The sequence below is a fragment of the Lissotriton vulgaris genome, chromosome 9 (assembly GCF_964263255.1).
Source record: "Lissotriton vulgaris chromosome 9, aLisVul1.2, whole genome shotgun sequence".
In the NCBI taxonomy this organism is placed as follows: domain Eukaryota; kingdom Metazoa; phylum Chordata; class Amphibia; order Caudata; family Salamandridae; genus Lissotriton; species Lissotriton vulgaris.
Genome location: NC_141697.1, coordinates 881,681,643 through 881,705,199, shown reverse-complemented (window position 1 = coordinate 881,705,199; position 23,557 = coordinate 881,681,643). Strand labels below are relative to the sequence as shown.

General features: G+C 42.8%; 1 protein-coding gene across 2 annotated transcripts in view; it reads right to left on the bottom strand.

Annotated features, from left to right (window-relative positions):
- The window catches only part of TMEM91 (transmembrane protein 91), a 266,695-nt gene that overhangs the window by 230,826 nt on the left and 12,312 nt on the right, over window positions 1-23,557 (bottom strand). Inside the window, exon 1 of one of the 2 annotated variants that reach the window (XM_086936787.1) lies at window positions 9,992-10,298. The exons of the other annotated variant lie outside the window; for it this stretch is intronic. The gene's annotated coding sequence lies outside the window, so the exon portion shown is untranslated. Of the gene's footprint in view, window positions 1-9,991; window positions 10,299-23,557 lie in introns of those variants that run through there. 2 annotated transcript variants of the gene reach the window in all.

Sequence of the window (23,557 nt, the reverse complement as noted above, 5' to 3'; positions counted from 1 at the left end):
ATTGCAACTTTTTGCAATTCACACAGCAGCCAAAATCTAATTACCAGGGACAACATGAGGGAATCTGTATGAAAACACTGTTTCTCCCATGTTATTGCTTAAAAACGTGTAAACCGTACTATTTCCCTGCATCTGGGAATGCTAAACCTGTAGAAGGGAAATTACAGCCATTAATCCAGGGAACTTGTAGTTACTCGCGGCATATGGTGACTCATAAGGTTTACATTTAATCTGAAATAACAACTCCCCAGTTTATCAGGGAGTTTGTAACAATATCTAGAGATTATTATTGCTATTTTCTTTCATGCAGTATTTATATAATTTAATTTTATGTGATGTTGTGTCATGTCTTAAACATTTCGTCATATTGTTTGTGTTGTTGGTTATAACCTGGTGCCAGGAAGCTCATGATCTTTGACATTTTTTGTGCAGTAAAAAATAAATAAATACAAATACTCTCGGTCTGTCTGTCTGTCTGTCTGTCTGTCTCACTCTCTCTCTTTTCTCTTGGTATCGTACTCTCTAAAACCTTCTTTCTCACAGTCTGTATCTCACTGCCTCTGAAAACACGCAAACATACACATACACATGGAAACAAATACATACATGATCAACAACTTCAAAAGGATATTCTCAGAATTATTAAAATGCACCAGTAATGTATTTTTACACAACATTACTCAATTGTTCTCTACAAAAACCTAAAACCACTCTAAAAATATCCAGTGCCAGATTGTGTGATATGTTTTGGTGTGTTGGAGATTATTCATCGTAAATTAAGGCTTTGTATAAGAGAATGTTACAACTTTTAAAATTAAACTAAAAACCTTGATGTAAACAAGAAACAGACAAAATATTTGCAAAATAATATCTCTCTATTTTTCTGCATGTCAAACAATTTGGTGCACTCAACAATCTGTCCGCAAATAGCTCATATCACATAGTTTCACGCATGGCAGAAAGGAAGGCGTCTGTCACTTGGCGGTGAGAAAATTGTATTACAATATCTGCTGGTGCATTAATCATCTGTCCTGCAATGTGAAGCAACAGATATTGCACATAAACAGACACTACCCACCATTAAAATAGTCTGCAATTGTAGCCCCAAAGTGGTCTCTACTCGAGTTTAATTGTTTGGTTATACTTGTTTTCCGTTTTGAATCCTTCAAAAAGCACCAGTAATACAATAAAGGTTATGTTATTACTGTAAATAATACAAGTAGGTGGATATGTTATTATAATAAAATAATATTAATTTACTAAGATTTTAACGGTAAGGTAAATGTTATTAAGGTATGGTAAACATACATTTATATCATTTTTCAAGAAAAGTTTACAGTATTAATATGAAATAATTCAGAATTAATGAAAAGGTTGGATATGGAATTGTAATTAAATATAATTGGAACTTTTTAAGATGTACACACAAGATTACATTTGGTTATTAAATAAACTCAACATTTATTCCATATAGTTAAATATTTTGGGTAAATAAAGTAAAAATAAAAGAAATACATTTAGCGGTTAGGGTTGGGCTATATCTAACTATTTTAAAAAGCCTTTAAGTGGCTCAAAAGAGAAAATAGTTATGATGACAATTAGGAAAAACTAATTAAGAAAGAAATAAATGTCCATAATAAAACGTATATTAGGCGGTGGGTCAACGTAATGGGGATCCATGTACAGGTAAGATACAAATAAAACGTGCTTGGATTATATGTTTATAGGGGTTATGGTGCTACTAATACAGATATCTTTTTCAGATGTATTTATCAAATATTTATTCTATGACAGTGACTGCTGGGTCTAGATCACAGATATGGTAATTTACACTTTTGGAATTACAAAGGAATGCTGATCACATATGACAATTTTTTCATCTATAGTACAACAATACCATAAATCTGTGTCAGTCAGCTAAAGTTACTGCTAAATGTTTTCATCTCCATATTCGATGTAACAAAGAACAACTGTCACCTGTACATTGCTGGGACTGGGAATCTAACTACAACCCAACAAACCCTGAAGCCAAGGACAGAGATTGCCAAGCATCTATTTCAGGGCCTGTGACATGCCTAGTACAGGGATAGAGGTGTCTGCTTATAGGCGAACATTTCCCCTAACCCAAATTGTCAACACATGGTGTTTATTACAAAATTGCACTGGACCAAGAAAATTGATGGTCATCTGTGTAATACTGGTACAGAAGTTTCAATATGTATGTATGTATGTGTATATATTACCCTGACACCCCCCTAGGCCAAACTTTTTACATTTTGCTGCAAATTTGTGGAGGGTCCGCATATCTGCCATACAATTTAGTAGAAAAAAAGCTGGCTACAACACAATAAAAATAAATCTTCCCCTGGAGTGGATCAGGGCCCAGTGGCGGCACATATGTAAATTAGGGGGAGGGGATACATGGCCACCCTCCCCAAGCCTCTAAGAGGCACTGGGGACCCCATCGCCTGGGACAGATTCACAGATTGCGTCCCAGGGAGCCAAAACCTGGTACACAGTAGTTTCCATGCCCACATCAGCATGGGCCACACACAGAAAACACATGTTTTCTCCCAGCCGGTGGGAGCAAACATGCCTTCCCTACCACAACCAGCACTAGCAGGTGAGGCATGTCTGCTTCCAACCTGTAGGAGATTTAAAAATGCTCCTGCCGGGTGGAAGCAGACATCTGTTTTCCTGTCCCCACTCCTGCAGGCAGGGTAAAATATATTGCTCCCGACCGGAGGGTGCAAGCATAAGCAACTGCTCTCTTTGGATGGGAGCAATGAAGACACCCTCAGTAAGTGGAAAAGCTGCTGGGGCTGCGGGGGAACTGGGGCTCCAACCCCGACCCCCAACAAATGGTTTGTGGGTGCCCTGGGTGGGAATTAGTGCACCCACACTGGGCCCGGAGGAATGGGGTCCCTGGGGACTAAGGAGACTTGGAGAGGGGGCCACATACCCCCTCCCCTTTACAATAGATTTCAGCCATTTGGCCTTTAGGATGGGGACCCTAGGGGCCTAATTAGGCTCGGGAGGGGGGCGCATACAGGAGCTGTTCTCAGTCTAATCTTGGACCTACTCAGAGATTCCTGCTCCCTTTTTTGCATAATCTATGGACCACCATAAGCCTGAAAGGGTATTGTCTGGAAATATATATATATATATATATATATTATATATATATATATATATATATATATATATATATATATATATATATATATATATATATATATATATATATATATATATATATATATATATCTATATCGATATTAAAAAAGAATCCCATTGGTGGTTGCCATTGGGTAGTTCTAGTTAGGAGTGCAGTTTCATAGGAAAAGCATTTTTTCATTTGCTAACATTGGATGAATCTTAAAAAACAATCTTCTTTGACCTCAGCTCCTCCCTGGAAACTTTCAGGGTGATCTGTCAAGTGGGGGTCAAGAAAAAGTGGCGGTCTCAAAACGCAATATCCCAAATAATTTTTCCTTAGGAACTTTAGACACAGCCCAAACGGCTGAACTGATTTACAAACATTTGGCAGAAAGATTATCTTGGTCCAGAAAGAGTGCTTTTTGTGATTTGGTGTAAATCTGTTAAGCAGTTTTTAATGAATTAATACTCAAAAACTTTGTATATTTCATGCCCCAGAGGAGATGTGGGCTGACAGAGCTTATGCTGAGATCTGATTGGCTGTCGCCACATCAACAAGAATGTGGCGGCAGACATATTAGCACTGGGGGTTCAGCCCTGAGTCCTTAAATAAGGTTGAAAAAAGACATAAGGTGTCAGGGTAGGGATACCCTGACCCCCTAGGCATGGTAGTGGGGCCCCAGATGGACCCCACCTGGGGGCCGAAAAAAAGCTTTTTTTAGTCTCAAATTCATGGAGGATCCGTGAATCTGCAGCAATGTAAAAAAAAAAACGGGCTCCCCTGCTACTATTAAAAAAAAACTTCAGGTGGGCCAGGACCCAAAGGGCAGTGCAAAACAGTGCATTTGGGGAGGACAGCATGTTGCCACGCTCCCAGAGCCTCTAGGAGGCCTCGGTGTTTCCATCCCCTAAGGTCATTATATAAAATAAGATAAGGGGCAGAGGCACGTGGCTCCCCTCGATGAGCTTTAATAGGCTCCAGAGACCCCATCCCTTAGTGTAGAATTCCATTATAAAGAACAGGGAGGTGCAATGCTTCCCTCCCTGATCCTTAATAGGGCATGGGGACCCATCCCCCAGGACTGAATTCCTTAGAAAAGGGAAGGGGGCAATCAACCTTCCTCCAAGAGCCTTAATTTGCCATGGGTCCCAATCCCCAGGGCCATACCTCATTTCAGAAAGAGGCGACCAAACAGCCTTCTTCCCTAAGCCTGTAACGGTCCCAATGATGGGATCCCCGGGGCTGACACAATTAATGTGTCCCAGGGAGTCCACCCCCAGAACACAGTAGTTTCCCTATCGCAATAGCACAGGTAGAGAAACATACTTCTGCTCCCACCTGGGGGGAGCTATATAAAGTTCCCACTGAGTGGGGGCAGACATGGCTTCCCTGCTGGCAAGAATGAGGGCAGCGAAAGGCATGTCTGCTCTGACTCAGTGGTTCCTTTAAAAATACTCCCACTGGGTGGAAAACACCCATTGCTCCCTCCTGACCGGAGCAATAAAAAACAGCTGCTCCTGCCAGGCGGGAGCAATGTTGGCATCCACACTACCCAGGATGGGTGAACATGGGGAGACATCTGGGGCCACGGGGCCTTGGGCTACCCCTGAAACACCCAAATGGTGGTTTGGTGGGTGCCCTGGGTGGGCACCCGGGCGCCCACCCAGAAAGAACACAGATCCTGGGGTTTGGGGTCCCTGGGGCGCTAAAGGCTTGGGGAGGAGGACAGGGTGCCAGCCTAATCGTTCACATATATGTTTTGACCCCAGGGGATGGGGTCTCCACGGTCACTACTGCTTGGAGAGGGGTCTGTGGTGCCCCCTCCCTTTAAAGGTCCCGAGAATGGGTTACCTGGGGTCACTTATGGTTCAGGGATGCCTACTTCCCTTTACAAACATGTTTTGGTGTTGGGGATTGTGGATCCCGGGGCCACTACTGGCTCGAGGAGGGGGCAGTGTGCCCTCCTCTTCTTAATGAAAAAAGGCCCTGGGTAATGGAGTCCCTAGAGCCTGAAGTGGTTTATGGATGGGGGCCATGTGCCAGCCTCCTCTGCACAATTATCATTTGGCCCTATGGGTTGGGATGGCCCTATGGGTTGGCTCTAGTTGGGGGCCACACAACACTTCAGGCTGGACTGTTCCCATGAGGCACATGGTCAGACTGATTTGCATATAGCCATGTCTGAACTGGGGTGGCAGAGTGGGCTAAAGAATGGTGATGGATTAAACCCAGATCTTTTGACTGGGTGTGAGTGTTTGATTGATTCAGATGCTCCGTCCATCACCACCCCCTTTTGTACCGGCCACACAACACTCCCCTTTACAAATATCTTTTGGTTCTGTGGATGGCATCTCCAGGGCCAATATTGGCTTGAGTAGGGGGGCAGTGTGCCCTTCTCATTCTAATTAATAAAAGGCCCCAGAGAATGGGGTCCTCGAGTCCTAAAGTGGTTAGGGGGGTTTTGGCCACATGCCCCCTCCCAATTAAAAATAAAAGACCCCAACCATACACGGCGTGGGTTTGACTGCCTGCCGAGGGTCAGCTTTATGTATGGTAATAAAATGTCACTTCATGTTAAAAAAAAAATCCCTGAAAAAACAAAGGTTAATGTAATGTTATAGTTAGTTGAACTTTTTAGTGACATCGTAACATTTTAAATGTAGAAAACCACTGAAATTCACCAGTTATAGTTATCTCAAATAACTATAATTTGTGCCCTAAGGGAATGTTCTCCTTTTTCATATTCAGACTCTGAAATAACTTTAATTTGTGCCCTCACCATGCACTGCTAATTATCCTACATATTATATCACTCAAGACATCTTCTGTGACATCATTGATAATATCAGTGCAACATTTGCAATTAAAGTATTGATGAGAAAACTGTGCATGGTAGGGGAATGAGTTATAGTTACTTTACGGTGGTCATTAAGACAATCTGGCCCATAAAAGATACCCATGTGGGGGATGTAGAAGGAGCCCCCCTTCAGGGCAGGAAACGAAATTCTCTCATGGTATTATCTGTCAAATAGGCACACAAAGTACTGCAATTTACATGGCACATCCAAACACAGTTATGGTCCGCAAATAATTAGGTGATGGAATAGAGGGCTCACAAATCGGTTTGTTATCATTTACATATAGAGTGAACAGAATTCACGGATCAGGGCCGTGCTTAACCCAAATTGAGAATCTGTTCCGGCAACCTGTAGCAAAGGGGGATATGCAGGGGGACCACGTGGGGAACAATGTTGGTAGACCTTTTGGTCACATTTTCTCACCAGACGCCTAGTTCTCTGTGGGGAGGCACTAGAGTTGGCAGATGTTTCCTTAGATAGGGGAACAATGAGACACACCATAAGCACACATATATGGAACTGTCAGACAAAATCACAAAACACCAGGACAGAATTTCTGGTACAATCAAATGTGACCTTTTTTTCCTACAGCACAGCTATTGGGCATCTATTGAACGGTGTACATGGTGTCAACCTCTTTTCCAGAAATGTCTCCTTACTATCAATGTTTCCCCATCCTCGTTATACTGACACCCTTCTTCTCCTGTATGCTGTTTCTCCTTCCTCCTTCCATCTCCTCCTTCTCTGCAAACCTGCCAATCAGACTCCTAAGGCTGGAGGCTCATAACATATTACCATGCCATCTGGTAAGATACTAGCGTTTTGAGACCGATCTGTTTAACCACAAAGCTCTTTTGTTTCTCCTGGTACTCTGCCACCTCCTTTGCTTTATTATGGTTCCTCTCTCCACCTCACACATCCCCCTTACTGCTGTAGGGATGTATAAAGTGACATAAAAAATGATGAAAGACCATAACCCATAGTAGTGGACTGCCAGATATATATCAATCAATCAGGATTTGTAGAGCGCGGCTGCTTCGCCCATGAGGGTCTCGAGGAGCTGTCTATCACAGAGACAGACTTCATATATCCGCAAATATTACCATGAGCCAGAAAGTGCAGATAGGTTAGCACTTAGGCAGCCTCTTAATGGCATAAAAGAAAGCACTGTTGTTCCCACTTCACAGTGACAGGCGGGTTTGTCTGGGGGGCATTATTTTTAATTAAGTAATTGAAACTGCTGATCATATATTGCAGGCTAGAGGATCTTCCATCTCTATCACCACGTTGCCATGGGACAGAAACAGAGGCTGTTGGACACACAATACAGTAGTGGTTGCTTCCAATATCACCTTAAAAGCAGGGAAAGTTGTTTATGCTTAGCTGCAAAACAGGTCTTTAACAATGGGATATGATCCTGAAATGAAAAACTACTGTTTTATATATCACCAGAAAAATATGGCCACTGGAAGATGTATCTTGGGACCTTAGATCGTGGTTTTGAACAGGATACCACAGCGTCAATTTATTCAATCCACCAACCGTTTGCAAGAACTAACATAGTCCCGTCTAATGATCACACCCGGCTTTTATTAACCTAATCTACCACAAAGAATCTAGAGTAAATGCCTGAAACTGTATACTTGCAAGCGTACGACTGATCCCAAAAAACAATAACCACTGGATTAACCACTAACCTTGGGTTCTGGAGTAGCGCGCTACTCACAGTAAAGTGCTTCAATGTCTCGTCAGAGATAGTAAATTATATAAATGCAAATACAATGCATTATAATGATGTACAGTTATGATACAACCTTCTGCTACACATGGGGCTGCCACCATGTTTTCATGCTCATGAATGGTCCTTAAAACCCATTGTTCCTTCGAGGAACCATGATGGATGGCGGCATATCACAGGGACAGATTTGGACATGCAGACAGCTTCAATGCATCATCAATGGTAGTAAGCGCTATATAAATGGAATTACAATGCATTACAATGATGTACAGTAAAGATACAACCTTATGCTACATATGGAGTTGCCACCATGTATTCATGCTCATGAACGGTCCTTAAAACCCATTAGGGCATATTATCAAGACATGAGATAAAATTATTGCCGCTTTATCGGCAGAAAACTGCCGATAAAGCGGCGATAATGGGCTTGATAATATGCTCTGTGGAATTCCAATCGAAGCCCATGTTAGATGTGAAGACATCTAACATGGGCTTCGATTGGAATTCCAGAGAGCATATTATCAAGCCCATTATCGCCGCTTTATCGGCAGTTTTCTGCCGATAAAGCGGCGATAATTTTATCTCCTGTCTTGATAATATGCTCCATTGATCCTTCGAGGAACCATGATGAATCACTGCATATCACAGGGACAGATTTGGACATGCGGACAGTTTCAAAGCATCATCAAGGGTAGTAAGCGCCAGATAAATGCAATTACAAAACAATACAACATGGTCTTTACAATAAAATTAGAGAGTATTAGCTATATCTCACAGGTACAGTGTTTCTGTACACAGGCAAACATTCCTCGAATGCCAAAGTCTACCAGGAGTATACCGCCGATACACGAGCATTCATTCCCCGCCTGAAATCCAGTTCCTTGGCTGTGCAAAGCTGCCCAACATGAATGGACCTGCAAGGTGAATCCTAAATATGAAGAGCTGCTCTGAGAGACAGTCAATCCTCTCCCTGTATTATTGGGTCAGGTTTGTGTGCCTTTTTATCTTTACCAGAAAAATAGAGACAAGTTGTGTGTCACAGGGACAGGTGTGTCTGTATATAGACCAACATTCCCCAAGTGCCAAGGACTTCTGACCAACATATGACCGTTAGACTCCCTTAAATTGCAAAGACTGCTAACAATATAGCACGGTTAAACTCCGCTAATGCCATTTACTTGAAACAATATATCAAGTTTAAATGTATCTACATCCCCTGTTACCCTGATAAGATGGACAGGAGTCATGAATTGTATATGAAAGTCTTTTGCTCCATGTATCACAGCGAAACATGTGTCCATTTCTGCCTAGCCCCAGAGCAATGGACGGCAAACACAGACTGCATATCAAAGAAACATATGTCTAGGTAGACATCCACATTAACTTATACAAGAGGGCTGCTAGATGTAAAGCGCAGGGATAATTCTATGACCCAACATTACCATCAACAAGTGGTCATTGACTATATACCAAAAGATGAGCTACGACCGTCTATAGATTAACATTCCCACAAAAGTCCTTTACGTCCTGTATCACAAGGACAGATGGTTATGAATTTTCAAATAAACAAAGACACTATATGATGTGAAATTAAAAGATAAAAACGTAAAACATGTTCACATTAACCTTACTATAAATAAAATAGTGGGAATTGTATTCCATATAATAACGAGTATCACACAGCCTTGAATTAGCATCACTTCTGCACTTCACATGTAAAAACGAGGAAGAACACCCCAACACTAGGAATATCAGTAGCAAATCGCAGTGAGGTAGGGGGTGGCAGGACGTCACGCAAAAACACAGATTATAGCCATTTGCGTGGGAGTAAAGTGATATCAGCTGCAAACCACCAAAGCAGCATCATCAGACAATAACGCTGAGTGCAGCATTGTCAGTAACGCTGAGGGCGCGAGGGAAGAGACCCACATGCAGGTAGCAGCTGGTCCGACAAACACACCTGCAGAAGCATTGATTTAAAAGCCCTAGTAATCAGTTGGGGGAAGGGGTTAGCCCTAAATATGCTGGTTCAGATGCAGTTTAAAAAAAAAACACTTTCCAGTTATGACCAAGTTACAGATGCACAACACCTGCAAGCCGCAAAAGCACAGAAGGAAAACCTGCCGAAACCTAAGAGTTCAGAATTTTCAAAGTTTTAAAGGTTGTAACTTCCACAATGACTGCTAATGCTTCAGTGGTTTGACTGCTATGTTCTCGCGCCGACGCTGCACCCACCTGTCTTCATGGACAAGGCAGCGCTTTGTCCTCTGCGCACCCACCAGCTGTCGTCTCCACCTTGACAACTTGAAATACACTCTCGGCGCTCGACAGGGCTGTCCTTTCACCGCACGCTGATCCGAGCTGCCGGATAAGGGTCCGTCCCTCGGTCGGGGTGGAAGGGTGCACGCCCCGCTCCCATCGGAAGGGAGATCCGCAGCCCGTCGCCGGACTCCCGGGCTGATGACCGGCAGCTCCGCTTCTCCAGCAGCAGCGGCGGCAGCGCCGGGTTTTGCTGCTGGAAGTCCCGCTGGTCCTAACGACTGGTTTTACTCCCGCCCACCTCCTCCTCTCTCATCCCGAGCCCCAGCGATGAAGCGACAGCGGCAGCCCCCACCCGGTCCGAAGTCAGCGCTGCCTGCGCTGTATCTACCGTGGGGTCGGCGCTGCTTCAAGTGTGCGTGTGTGTTGGTGGGGGAGGGGGGGAGGGGGGGGGGGGGGTGTTGAGTGGCTATCTGCCAGGTGCCAGTGGCAATACCAGGCGCTCCGAGACCAGTGTGCGAAGCGTCAGGAATACTTGTGAACACGTACCTCTTGTCAATAGCGCCTTGAAGCAGCCAGGTTGCCGTGGGCTCTATCTAGTGCAAGCCACAAAATGGGTCTTGACATGCCACTGCTGACTAGTAGGAGTTAATCAGATTGGGGGTGCAATAGGCACTCAAAGCCCTGGTGCCACTGCTCCCACCCTCGGATGAACTCTCACATTAACTCCCCATTCAGATTGCGAAGTGCAGTGACGCAATGCACTCACACCATCACCAAAACACTTCCCACATAAGCGCTCCAAATAATCAGGGGGCTAATTCACAAGCCTCTTGCGCCACTTTTGCGTCATTTTTAACGTGGGAAAAGTGATGTACAGGTGGCGCAAGGGGCTTGTAAATAAGCCCCCAAGTATTTTCTAAGAACGCTGTATAGTGCTATCTAGCCAATAATGTGCTTCGGCGCCCCATAACGTGCCAAGGAGCGCCATATAAATGCTGCAATGAGATGGTATTTTTGTGGGGAATATTAGACCAGAAAATAACACACTAGGGTTGAGTTTCTAGGTGTGAAGATTACGACTATAACTGCAAAATAGGGGGATGGGATTGAACCGGTTCACTCCCACACAGACAGTGTGCTTAGCGACAGCCCAAGCTACTGGAAGCAAGTCTGGGCTTCCAACACACCAGAACACGTACGGTAGAGACAGCTTTGGTGCAAGCTTAACGTAAACAACACACAGAGCGACAGTACATGCTTTACTCACAATCCGGGGCAGGAAGATAGGCCTCAGCGCTCTGAGCTTCCTAACACATGCACGCAACACAAACGTGCAGCACTGAGAGCAGCCAGTCACGTGACACTCAAGCAAACCTACACGGATGTAGCAAAGACAGGAATATAGTACAAACTTCACTCACAAATCAAGTAAAACACAAACATCAACAGGGTGAGTTCACACACTCTCACCCTCATGCACTCTCCTCCCGTGACCCCTCCTCAATGAGGTGTACTGGTCTGTCCAATTGTAACAGCCCTCTGTTCCAGTACCCGGATTTCCCAGGTGCGGGAATCTAGACCCGATTCTACTGGCTGGTAAAATTGCACAGCTGGGGCAGCAATCACAGTTCTGCCTCTCAGCTGCCAGTGCTTTAAATGGGCCGCTACTGTCCAGTACGGAGTACCGGCATTTTTTCATTTCGAGAGGGTCAGTATCGGCACTTATCAAGAGTGACGTAATACTTTTAATTGGAGAGTACCGGCACGTCTCAAAAAAATTCCACCCCATGCCAGCGCTCTGTTTCTGCTGTGCTCAGACGCTCTCCTCACCCTGCACCACTTGCCCCGAACGCAGACGCGCAATGCCTATAGGGCTCAAAGGGTTTCAGCCTCCCCCAGTCTTGTGTGTCAGCCCAGGCTCAGACAGCTTCCCGAGGACACACACAACCAGACAGGTCTTGAGCTACTGTGGGCTGGCTTGTCTGGCATGGGTCTTATTGCAGCCGCATTCCACAGGTCTTGAAAAGACCATTTACTTCTTAATGAGGGTTTGTTGTTTTTTAATCCTTCCGAGAGCCCCTGCATCTCCACTATTGCTGGAACCGAGAATGTTTTTAGGCCCCCCAAAATTTGGCTTTAGTTGTACCTCTTCCTGCACCAGCAACCCCCACCCTTCACTTCCATTAACCATCCGCGCAGAACAGGCCGCAAATGAAACCCTATTGTTCTCAGAAGAATGGGAACACCGCATGCAGATATGGACTCGCTAATTGCGGGGCGCATGTTATTCCCCATTCTAGAGGCGTACGCCGGCTGACAATAATATTTCTGGCAACAAGGTATCCCCTCCTCCCCCCTTGCCACCTTGTAATTGGGGCCTTAGCAGAAAGGAAAGCCAGCAGCAGCGCAACCTTCACATCTTTAGAGACTCCTGTCATGCCCTGTCACTCCCATTTATTTGTTTGTGGTTTTATACATATTTCCTTATGATTCTGGCTGCCATTCATTGTCTTGCCACTAACCAAGATTTTTATCACTGCAGGTGAGGTGGCATTGTCTCAACCCTGCTGCTGGCATGATTTTTTGTTTGTAGGGGCAATCTATACCCATCTTGTTGGCTACGACTTTGACAATCTCCTAGTTCTTACTTGTCCTTGTCCATAGAACTGTCTCTCAATAGGGTGACTCCCTATCCTCTAAGTGCAGAGCGTACAACATGGTGATTGTGGCAGAAGACTGGTAACAGAAATATCATTGGTCGCCAGGGTGAAAGCTGACATTCAAGCCGCCTCTTTTCTGGGAAGTGGATTGCTCCTATGTGGGCATTAAATGCAAAACGAACAACTGATGGATGAAATGCTGAAACAATGTCAAACATTCACCCCCAGTACAGAGATCTGGGCCTAAATTCATTGTTTTTTTTGCACACCATGCAATTCCAGTTGAGACTCAGCCACATCCAAATCATTCTTGACCCTGCTCCCCATGGGAACAGTGCAGCCCGAACTGCCAGGTCGGGTCCTCCCTGGACCAAAATAAGCATCTTGGGACCGGCTTTAGGCTATCACCCCTCATCAGCCAGGCTAGTTTGACTCCAGTGGCATGAAGAGCAAGGGACCCACGTCTGGGCATACCCTTCCCACTTAGGGCGACAAATGCAAAAAGAACAAATGATGGATGGAATGCTGAAACAATGTCAAACATTCATCCCAATACAGAGATCTGTGCCTAAATCTATCGTTTTTTTGCCTACAATGCCATTTCAGTTTAGACCCAACCATTTGTGGGTGCGAGCCGGGAAGTTACTACAGAGGTCTTCATTGGCTCCGCCAGCAACATCTTCAGCAAAACATGTGCATGGAAGGGAAGCTTTGTGTAGTAACCTGGTTCCAAAAGTGCCAAATTGTCGGTTCACCCCCTCCATGCCCCTCGTAAGCATATCCCTCCTTGATCCTTTGTAGGTCACATGGTCTGTTTCCCTTCAGATTCACCCTGTAACTCTATTCCCCGAGGCAGAAGGGCTCTGGCCAAACAAAGACATCCCTTTCTGTATCATAACTCAAACTCGGGCCTCTCTCTCAGGGATCACCTCTCTGACAGTTTAACCCATCATCTCCCACTGAGTCTGAATTTTTCTATGGCTGTTCAATCATAGACTTTTAGCTGATTTAGCATTTCTATTTTTGTGGAATGGCAGGCGTCTTGCAAAGGGAGCATCTGAATGATGGTTCCATAGTAGGTCTCCTTTGAGAGAATTTGAAGGGCAATTCCGTCACAAGCCTATGTCTGAGTAAGCACGTTCACCACAATCAATCATAAGCCTCTTGCTAAGTGCAACTGTTTTATCAATCAATCACAGAAATCTCCTTGAGCAAAATGTATAAGCCGTTTTAATTACAGCTCTCTCTCTCCCACTCAGTGATAGCTGAACGATAACTTCCTAGTCCCTTCAATCACTGCCCTCTGTCCGAGTGAGGGTATCTGAGAGACATTTAAATGCACGGACAAAGTGAACAATTGCCCAGGGCCCCACCTTCCAAGGGGAACCCTGGGGAAGAAAATTTGAGGCAGATTTACAACAAAGTAACGCAGCTCGGTGTAGCAAGTCATTTTGCTACGCCGTGCTGCGTTAGTCTGGAAAGAACACCGATGCGAAATATTTACAAGAATGCGTCACATCTCTGTGCTTCCCCTGCGCTGGCGCACAAACTGCAGCCATGTGCCGGCACAGGCACTCTTGCAGCATGGTGCAAGGATGCCTGCGTCGTGGGGAGATTGTTTTTGTGCAGGAAGGGACACCTTCCTGCACAAAAACAATCACAAGAGGCTTTTTCCTCTTTCAATGTGTGCTGTAGAATGCAGCACGCATGGAAAGAGGAAAAAACAAGGAGAAATGAAAACATTTCTCCTCGTTACGAGCATTCACATGCATCTCCAGTAAATTTGGAGATGTGCTTGTTCCATGGGTGTTGCGTGGGGACACCCACAGCAACACCCATGGAACGCCCCTTCCACGCACATGCTGCGTGTGAAGGGGCCATATCTACGAGGAGAGGAAAAGTCATGCAGGGTTGCTTTTCCTCTCCTTGTAAATAAGGAGGAGCTCCCTGTGCCACCAGTACGTCACAAAAAGTGACATAGTGGGGGCGCAGGGGGCTTGTACATCTGCCCCCCTCTGTTTATCTAGCTCATCTTTGTCTATTTCTATATCTCAGCCTCTCTCCTCTCTGACTGCCTCTACCTCTGAGCCTGTCTCACTTTTCCAAGGGGCATCCAGGGGTCAGTAAGATCGGAGGGAGGGGGGGGAGTTTCAGATTTTCCAACAATCACACTGGCATATAATGTCAAAAAACATTATATGACAAGAATGGCACATGAGAGGGGATAAAAGGCCAGTAGAAAGGGAGGCAAATTCAAATTGACTGGGGCACTAAGTGAGGGAAAAAAGTAATAGTTTGTAAAATAACTAATATTTTTGAAGCCTTTCAAAGCAGAGAGGGAGAGAGTGTGTTTGCGTTTTTGTCTGTGTTTATGTAAAAATCCCATGTGAATTCCGACAAACACCTTACCATATCCGAATGAAAGCACCTGTACCCAACCATTTTCCAGAATATACATTTATTAGGGCAGCGTAACACCCCAAACACCCCTCCTGAAGCTACGCGCCTGGGGGCATCATAAGGATTTCGGGGGGCCCTGGAAAGACATATTTCAACTGTTTATGTGTGAACCACGTTTCTGAAAGTTTGGTATAATGGTTGCTTCAATTCACACAAAAAATGGACAGTCAAATTATTAACAGGGGTCCCAAAATTGTGGCTTACCTGGAGCCCCAACAATCCTTAAGACAACACTAGGATATCTATGCCCAATCAATCATAGGCCTCTCTCTGCGCAATCACAGAACTCTCTCTGTATAAGCATACCTGCGACTCTTTAATCATACACCTCTCTCCCACTTCACAACGTCCATTCAATCATAGTCTTCTCTCTCTCTCTACAGAAGCACATCTATGCACATACAGTCACAGACCTGCCTCCCAATTACCCTGAGAGAAACTATTGATCATTCATTGAAGTGTATGAGGACAAAAGTTTAAGAAATTAGTATCTGCTCTAGTATATGAGGACAGTTTTCAGGAAATATGTGAGAATGCACATAAAGATTGAGGGAGCAGCACTGGGGATCCATCGAAAATCCATTTGTTTACTTGACACCAGTGATTGAAAGAATAAATAAGGACCAATTCAAGTATAAATGGGTACACGACAGGGTATAGGTAGATATCCACTCAGGTACGCTAGGCAGCAATGTGTGGTAGTCATATAAGAAATGAATAGGATAACTTGACACGTGTGATGGTAGAAATGTGAGGAATGAGTGAGTCCATTGAAATGTAGGGGGACAGTAGTGTGAGCAGTAAGTGAAGCTCCATTCAAGTGTATTGAACCTGTATTTAAGTACTATGCAAGAAACGTTTCACATAGGATGCTTATGGAGGCTTACTTACACATGTCTTGAAAATCACCACAAAATGAATGATTTGATTGTGAACAGACCCACCAGATAAAAGAATACTTAATTTTTTAAGAGGTGCAGAGATACATTGAATCATTTCCATTTCGCATATGTGTGAAATCGACTTAGACTGGCACCGCCTGGTGAGCACAAATCAATAACAGAGGCCTAGATGTACTATTACTTGCTTGCAAAACTTGAATTATGTGGAGATATTTCCAAGGACATCTTTCACCGATCTTCGAAACCAATCAAACATTCCTTTAAAGGCAGTGTTAAATCCATAGGATTCAAAGCACAATTACATGTTTAGCACCATTTAGTCACATATTAAAGCTATTCTTAGGGGAATTGGCCTGTCCAGGGAAGTGTAACGGAGCAAGAAGTGTGCAGAAATAAAGATGGATTTCCAGCAAACACAATTAGTTTATTTTATTTGGAGAGTGCACGTGTACTGAAAAACAAGCATCAAAGTGCGAAGCAATAATATACAAAAACACAAGATAATGCAAAATACAGAGTCGCATGAAAATAAAAGCAACAATAATATTAAAGTTAGCTATGTACGATAAAAAAAAGTCAGCTAATGTTTCTCAGAAGCTTTCTTTTAGCTTTTGGTTAAAATGGGAACGCCTGGTGGTATGGTGAAATCCAGAGACCAAGCACTCCAAAGTGCATTACCAGTTACACTCAACATCTTGCAACATTTTTTGCACCTCATTTACTTTGTGCCAGTTCAGGGTCAGATGATGAAGGAAGTTCTTCACAATATTTTGTGTGCTGAAAACAGTCCCTCAATATTCAGGGGAAGCCCTTACACAGATTGCCAAATAAAGTGGGCGGCTCGAGGGTGGATCGTCTCTTGGATTGGCAGACAATCGAGATCCTTACGGTGTTCAAGTTGATGGCCAGATTTTCTAAGTGAGCATAGTACCCTAATAATACGATTTTGAGCAGCTTGGATTTTGTTTAAGTTGTTGTTGGTGGTATTTAAATGGGTAACTGATAGCTATCAATAGCTGAATGATACAATAATCTAGAAAATACTCCTCCGTGAATTAACAAGACTAAGGGCCTGATTTATATATTGGTGGGTGGGTTACTCCATCACAAAGGGGACGGACATCCTGTCCGCCAAAATGTAAATCCCATAGGATAATATGGATTTAGATTTTGGCAGAAGGGATACCCGCCCCCTTGTTGACGGAGTAACCTGTCCGCCGATATCTAAATCAGGCCCTAAATTATCGGTCTGTGACAAAGGGCCCACTTTCAACATAATATTTACACAGTGGTGAGTGGCATTAGTCACATCACACATTTGGTTGCCAAAGGGCACAGTTGAATCAGAAAACACTCCTAAGGACTCAATTGATTGTGATGGGAGGGAAGGATCTCCTGACTCAGTGGATCAAAATTGGTTTCTTCAGATCTAACCAATAGCATTTCTATCTTACTGGAATTTTAGCATATATGATTTATAGTCACCCAGTGCCTAGTGTCTGCCAGACAAGACATTGATGTTGAGATGCAGAGAGACTCAGTGTGGAGATCTCTCAGATCTGTGTATCAGCAGGTAGATCTAAATGACCTCATCCAAACACACTGAACACTATTTGATGAAAACAAGGGCAGCATTTCCAGTGCTCTGCCCATCACCTCCATCACCTACTCCAAACCCTCGCAGAGCAGCCCATGGTCAATGGATTAAAAGATGTAGACAGGCCGAAAAGAGTTAAGGCAGCAAAATGGCCCTCACCATGGAGTAGGTGTGTTGTCTATTATATAGCACTGCTATTTCATTTTCCCTTCACAACCTTAATGTCTTTACTGCCCTAATGATATTATATGCATACTTGTGAACAAGGAGCGGATGCTCCGAAATGCGTAGAGTTGCATTGCATTGCTAAAATAAATATTCTCGCTAGAAGAAGTTGGTCCATGGTGTGTTGTTCATTGAAATTTGGGACGGCGCGTTTGTGGAATTATAGGTGTTCGCCACCCCGCCCTGGCCAACCATTGTTAAGTGGCTCGGGTCTTGTGCGAAAAAAACGACTGTTGGAATATAAATCTATATATATATATATTCACTGAAAAAACCATAGGTTATAGACCATATATAGTTAGGAATTAGAATTTACAAAACCTTGAAAATTCACTGAAAAAACCATAGGTTATAGACCATATATAGTTAGGAATTCGCATTTACAAAACCTTATTTTACTCACACAAAACCATTGAAATTCCATATATAGTTAGTTGCACTAACTATATATCGCGCACCCGCAATCCACTGCTGATGATGTCACATATTACATCATTCATGACATGGTCAGTGACATCACTGATGACATCACTGATGACATCTCAAATGACATCACTGATGACATCACTGATGACATCTCATTTGACATTACTGATCACATCACTGATGATATCATTCATGTGATAATACGATGAACCTCTTCAGACTCTAATATAACCTTAGATACAATCAGTGTAAACAGACACTCACAGACTGTCACTCATCCATGGAGTTACTCACACACCTAGTCAGTCATGCAAAGAATCAATCACACCTCCATTTCCTCAACTATACAGTTATACAAACTTTACTTATTCAAACATATACTAACACATATTTACTCTCTTATACAATCCCTGATACAAGTTCACAATGATCCATACAGCCACTCACACATTCACTGGCTCTTATGCACAGTTATTTATATATGTCAACTCTCACATGTACTGTGTTTTACATATGTACTTACTTTGACATGTAGCACTGAGATATCCATTCACTCACCAATACACTCATGCACACAGTCAACCGCCCATACAGCTGTTTCCACATGCACTTTTGAAACCATACATCTAGTGAATCAACTGCTCACACATCTATGCACAGAGTCATACACCTCCCAGCCACCCACACACACACTCAGTCTCCCATACAAATACTTGGGCAACCAATCAATAACCCATATAGTTACTCATATAGCTACTTATCAACACATGCAACAGTTTACAGAACAACAGACATAATGATGCACAAATTAAGACAGTTTAGTTACTAACCCATGCACTCAGTGAGACACATTTAATCACTCACTCATACAGTCAGTCATGCACCTACTAAATCCTTCATCCAGACACTTATACATCCACTCATTCTTCAATATGTAAGACATATTTTAACTTTACAGAAACATACAGTCACTGGATGTTGTCATCAGTGATGTCATCAGTGATGTCATTTGAGATGTCATCAGTGATGTCATCAGTGATGTCACTGACCATGTCATGAATGATGTAATATGTGACATCATCAGCAGTGGATTGCGGGTGCGCGATATATAGTTAGTGCAACTAACTATATATGGAATTTCAATGGTTTTGTGTGAGTAAAATAAGGTTTTGTAAATGCGAATTCCTAACTATATATGGTCTATAACCTATGGTTTTTTCAGTGAATTTTCAAGGTTTTGTAAATGCTAATTCCTAACTATATATGGTCTATAACCTATGGTTTTTTCAGTGAATTTTCAAGGTTTTGTAAATGCTAATTCCTAACTATATATGGTCTATAGCCTATGGTTTTTTCAGTGAATATATATATATACATACATATATAAACATATATCATCTGTATATCTATATAAATACAAACATAAATGCATGCATACATATACTTATATGCATACAGATGCATGTTATTTACATGAAAGTTGAAAAAACACTAATAAAAGCAAAGCTAAAAAGCCACCTCATTACAAACAGAATGGCTTTAACTTAAACGAGGGCGAGATCTACTGCATTTTCAATGCTTGTTTACTTTGGTTCCATCAAGAAGGCATTCAGATGTGTCACACATTTGCCATAAATTCTGAATGTTAGCACTCTAGTTGCACATTAGATCACTGTAGTAAAGCTACTGCTCACCAGGGACGTCTGCTGCTGGTATTCAAAGTGCATGTTTCAGTCTGCATGTCAGATTTTTTTTAATGAAATAGAAGAGGATTTGAGAAGTCACTCAAAATGATCCCTAATTTTTCTTTCTGACGCACTAATCATACTTTCTATGGCAAAATTAACCCCCTCATGTTGTTCCTTTTTAAATTGAGTGTTTTCAGACTTACCACTTCATTCCAATCAAGATGGCTTCTGGTGTGCCATACTTTTGTCATAAGTAAGACTGTTAGCGCTCTAGTTGTTCTTTAGAACACTCTGGGACATTCTGTCATTGGGCTATACTTGGGGTACATCTGGGTGATATTTGGGCTACATTTAGGCTCTTTTGTCTCTGGTGGCCATCTTGGGAGACTGTATGTCAGAATTTTTTAATGAAATCGAAGAGGGTTTGAGAAGTCACTCAAAATGTGCCCTAATTTTTCTTTCTGCAGCACTAATCATAATTCATATGGCAAAATATACCCCCTCATTTTGTTCCTTTTTAAATTAAATGTTTTAAGAGTTACCACTTTATTCCAATCAAGATGGCTTCAGGTGTGCAATACCTTTGTAATAAGTAGGACTGTTAGCGCTCTAGTTGTTCTTTAGAACACTCTGGGACATTCTGTCATTGGGCTATACTTGGGCTACATCTGGGTGATATTTGGGCTACATTTGGGCTCTTTTGTCTCTGGTGGCCATTTTGGGAGACTGCATGTCAGAATTTTTTATTGAAATAGAAGAGGATTTGAAAAGTCACTCAAAATGTGCCCTAATTTTTCTTTCTGCAGCACTAATAATACCTTCTATTGCATAATATACCCCCTCATTTTGTTCCTTTTTAAATTAAATGTTTTAAGAGTTAAAACTTTATTCCAATCAAGATGGCTTCAGGTGTGCAATACCTTTGTAATAAGTAGGACTGTTAGCGCTCTAGTTGTTCTTTAGAACACTCTGGGACATTCTGTCATTGGGCTATACTTGGGCTACATCTGGGTGATATTTGGGCTACATTTGGGCTCTTTTGTCTCTGGTGGCCATTTTGGGAGACTGCATGTCAGAATGTTTTAATGAAATAGAAAAGGATTTGAGAGGTCACTCAAAATGTGCCCTAATTTTTCATTCTGCAGCACTAATCATACTTTCTATGGCAAAATATACCCCCTCATGTTGTTTCTTTTTAAATTAAATGTTTTAAGAGTTACCACTTTATTCCAATCAAGATGGCTTCAGGTGTGCCATACCTTTGTAATAAGTAGGACTGTTAGCACTCTAGTTGTTCTTTAGAACACTCTGGGACATTCTGTCATTGGGCTATACTTGGGCTACATCTGGGTGATATTTGGGCTACATTTGGGCTCTTTTGTCTCTGGTGGCCATTTTGGGAGACTGCATGTCAGAATGTTTTAATGAAATAGAAAAGGATTTGAGAAGTCACTCAAAATGTGCCCTAATTTTTCATTCTGCAGCACTAATCATACTTTCTATGGCAAAATATACCCCCTCATGTTGTTTCTCTTTAAATTAAATGTTTTAAGAGTTACCACTTTATTCCAATCAAGATGGCTTCAGGTGTGCCATACCTTTGTAATAAGTAGGACTGTTAGCGCTCTAGTTGTTCTTTAGAACACTCTAGGAGGCTGCAGTAGAACACAAAGGAATCAACTGACAGTCTCTGTCCTTGTTGGATGTACATGTTTTACTGAGAATGTCAGACTTCATTTTCACATGACTGAGAAAGATAATGTGAATTTACAGAAAATATGCTTTCAGTTTAGCTTATAGATCCCCTTCCAAACCACTGTGGGAAAATCATGAGATATTAGTTTTCTTTCAAACAATATTCATGATATCACAGCAGAAGGTTTTTTCACATGGTAAAATCACCTTAGAACCCACCACAATTCCTAAAACGAGTATGGTACCATCAACAAATGATTTATAATGTAACTAAAGTCCTAAAACCCTCTATTAACTACAATGCTTTTTAATGAGGTGCTATCATGTATATTGGTCCCAAGATGGCTGCCAACACTTCTTGGATGAAGTGCTGACAGCCAATCAGATCAGATGTGTGGTTAGGCTCCGCCCAGATATATATCTTTTTTTGAACCTAAATTACTCAAAATCCACTGGAGCACATATATTGAGATCTAGCAAAGGCACATCGGGCTAACAGTCCCTACAATTTTGCCAAGTTTCGTGCAAATCCATTCAGCCGTTCGAGCTAAAAGTGAGGCCAACCGCCCTATGGAAATTAACATGGGAAAAACGCGTTTTGGGACCCCCCTTTTTTCTCGGCCCCCCCTTCATGAAACCCCCCCAAATTGTCAGGGGCTGCTCAGAAACAAAATGTTCCATTTTCCTGAAAATTTCAGCCAATTCCGTCCACAAACGCCAAAGTTATTAGACATAGAATTTTCAAAAATCCCATAGAGAAAAAATCCTAACTATATATACCTACTGGCGACCGCCAGTAGGTAATATGTGTGTGTGTGTGTGATTCATATGTACCATTAGGACGCCCCTATGATGTTTTTATATACAGCATTGTTCAAAGTACTGTTCTTGGGCCAAATCATCACTAATGGCATCACACACGCAAGATGACTCTAGGAGGATTCCCAAGCCACTCCCAAATCAATTCAAAGGATGGATCTGGTGGTCGGGGCTATAGGAGGGGTTAATAGCAGTTCTTCCTGCTCTCAGCTCCTACTAAGCCATGTTCACCAGCTTGAGACACTTTTTTCTGTTGCTGTGAGGGAAGGAGGTGGGAGAGAGAGCAGGAGTAACAGCCCAGCCCTTTCCTCCTGCCACACTTAATACCTGACCACAGAAGAAACAAATCAGGAGATGGAGATTAGAGTGGGAGCGACTAGGTTTGTACATAGTCCATCCCATTCAAGTCCTATTTTGTGGTTCAGTTTCAGACAGCTACAACATTCTGCAGTGCTTCTCTGTCCAAGATAAACACTGGGAGGGGAAGGAGCTGTATGTCTGTACCCAGCAAGTAGCCAGACACTATTCAGAATTTCTTTAGCCTAAGACAAAATCCCAAGTGTCTGACTTTTATTCTGGGTCACAGATTTAAACAAAGCACGCTAGCAAGGAGCCAGGTGCTAACTGGATTGCTTTCTAACCTCTGAAAAAATCCAAACCAAGCCTGGCATCATGCTGGAGTGCATACACTTACCTACTCATCTGTCCCCCAGCCAGGAGCCCTAAAGCTATGTGGATTTCTGCTTCACCTTGGCATACACCAGACCAGCCCATGTCCCTTTTCTGGAGAACAGACACACAGACACGGACACAGACACACAGACACACTCACACCAACACAGAAACACACAAAGAGACACAGCCAGTCTCTCTCTCTCTCTCTCTCTCTCTTTGGATTTTTTTCTTAGCATCTCAATAAACTCAAGCAGCACCTGGCTGCTCGCAGAAGAGCTGACACACTCATGTCTGCACCACAAGAAGCCTGGCTATTGCTTTGGATTCTTCTATCTTCAGAACAAATGCAAAAGACAGAAACACACAAAGTGAGGCGCCAAGAAGCCTTTTTG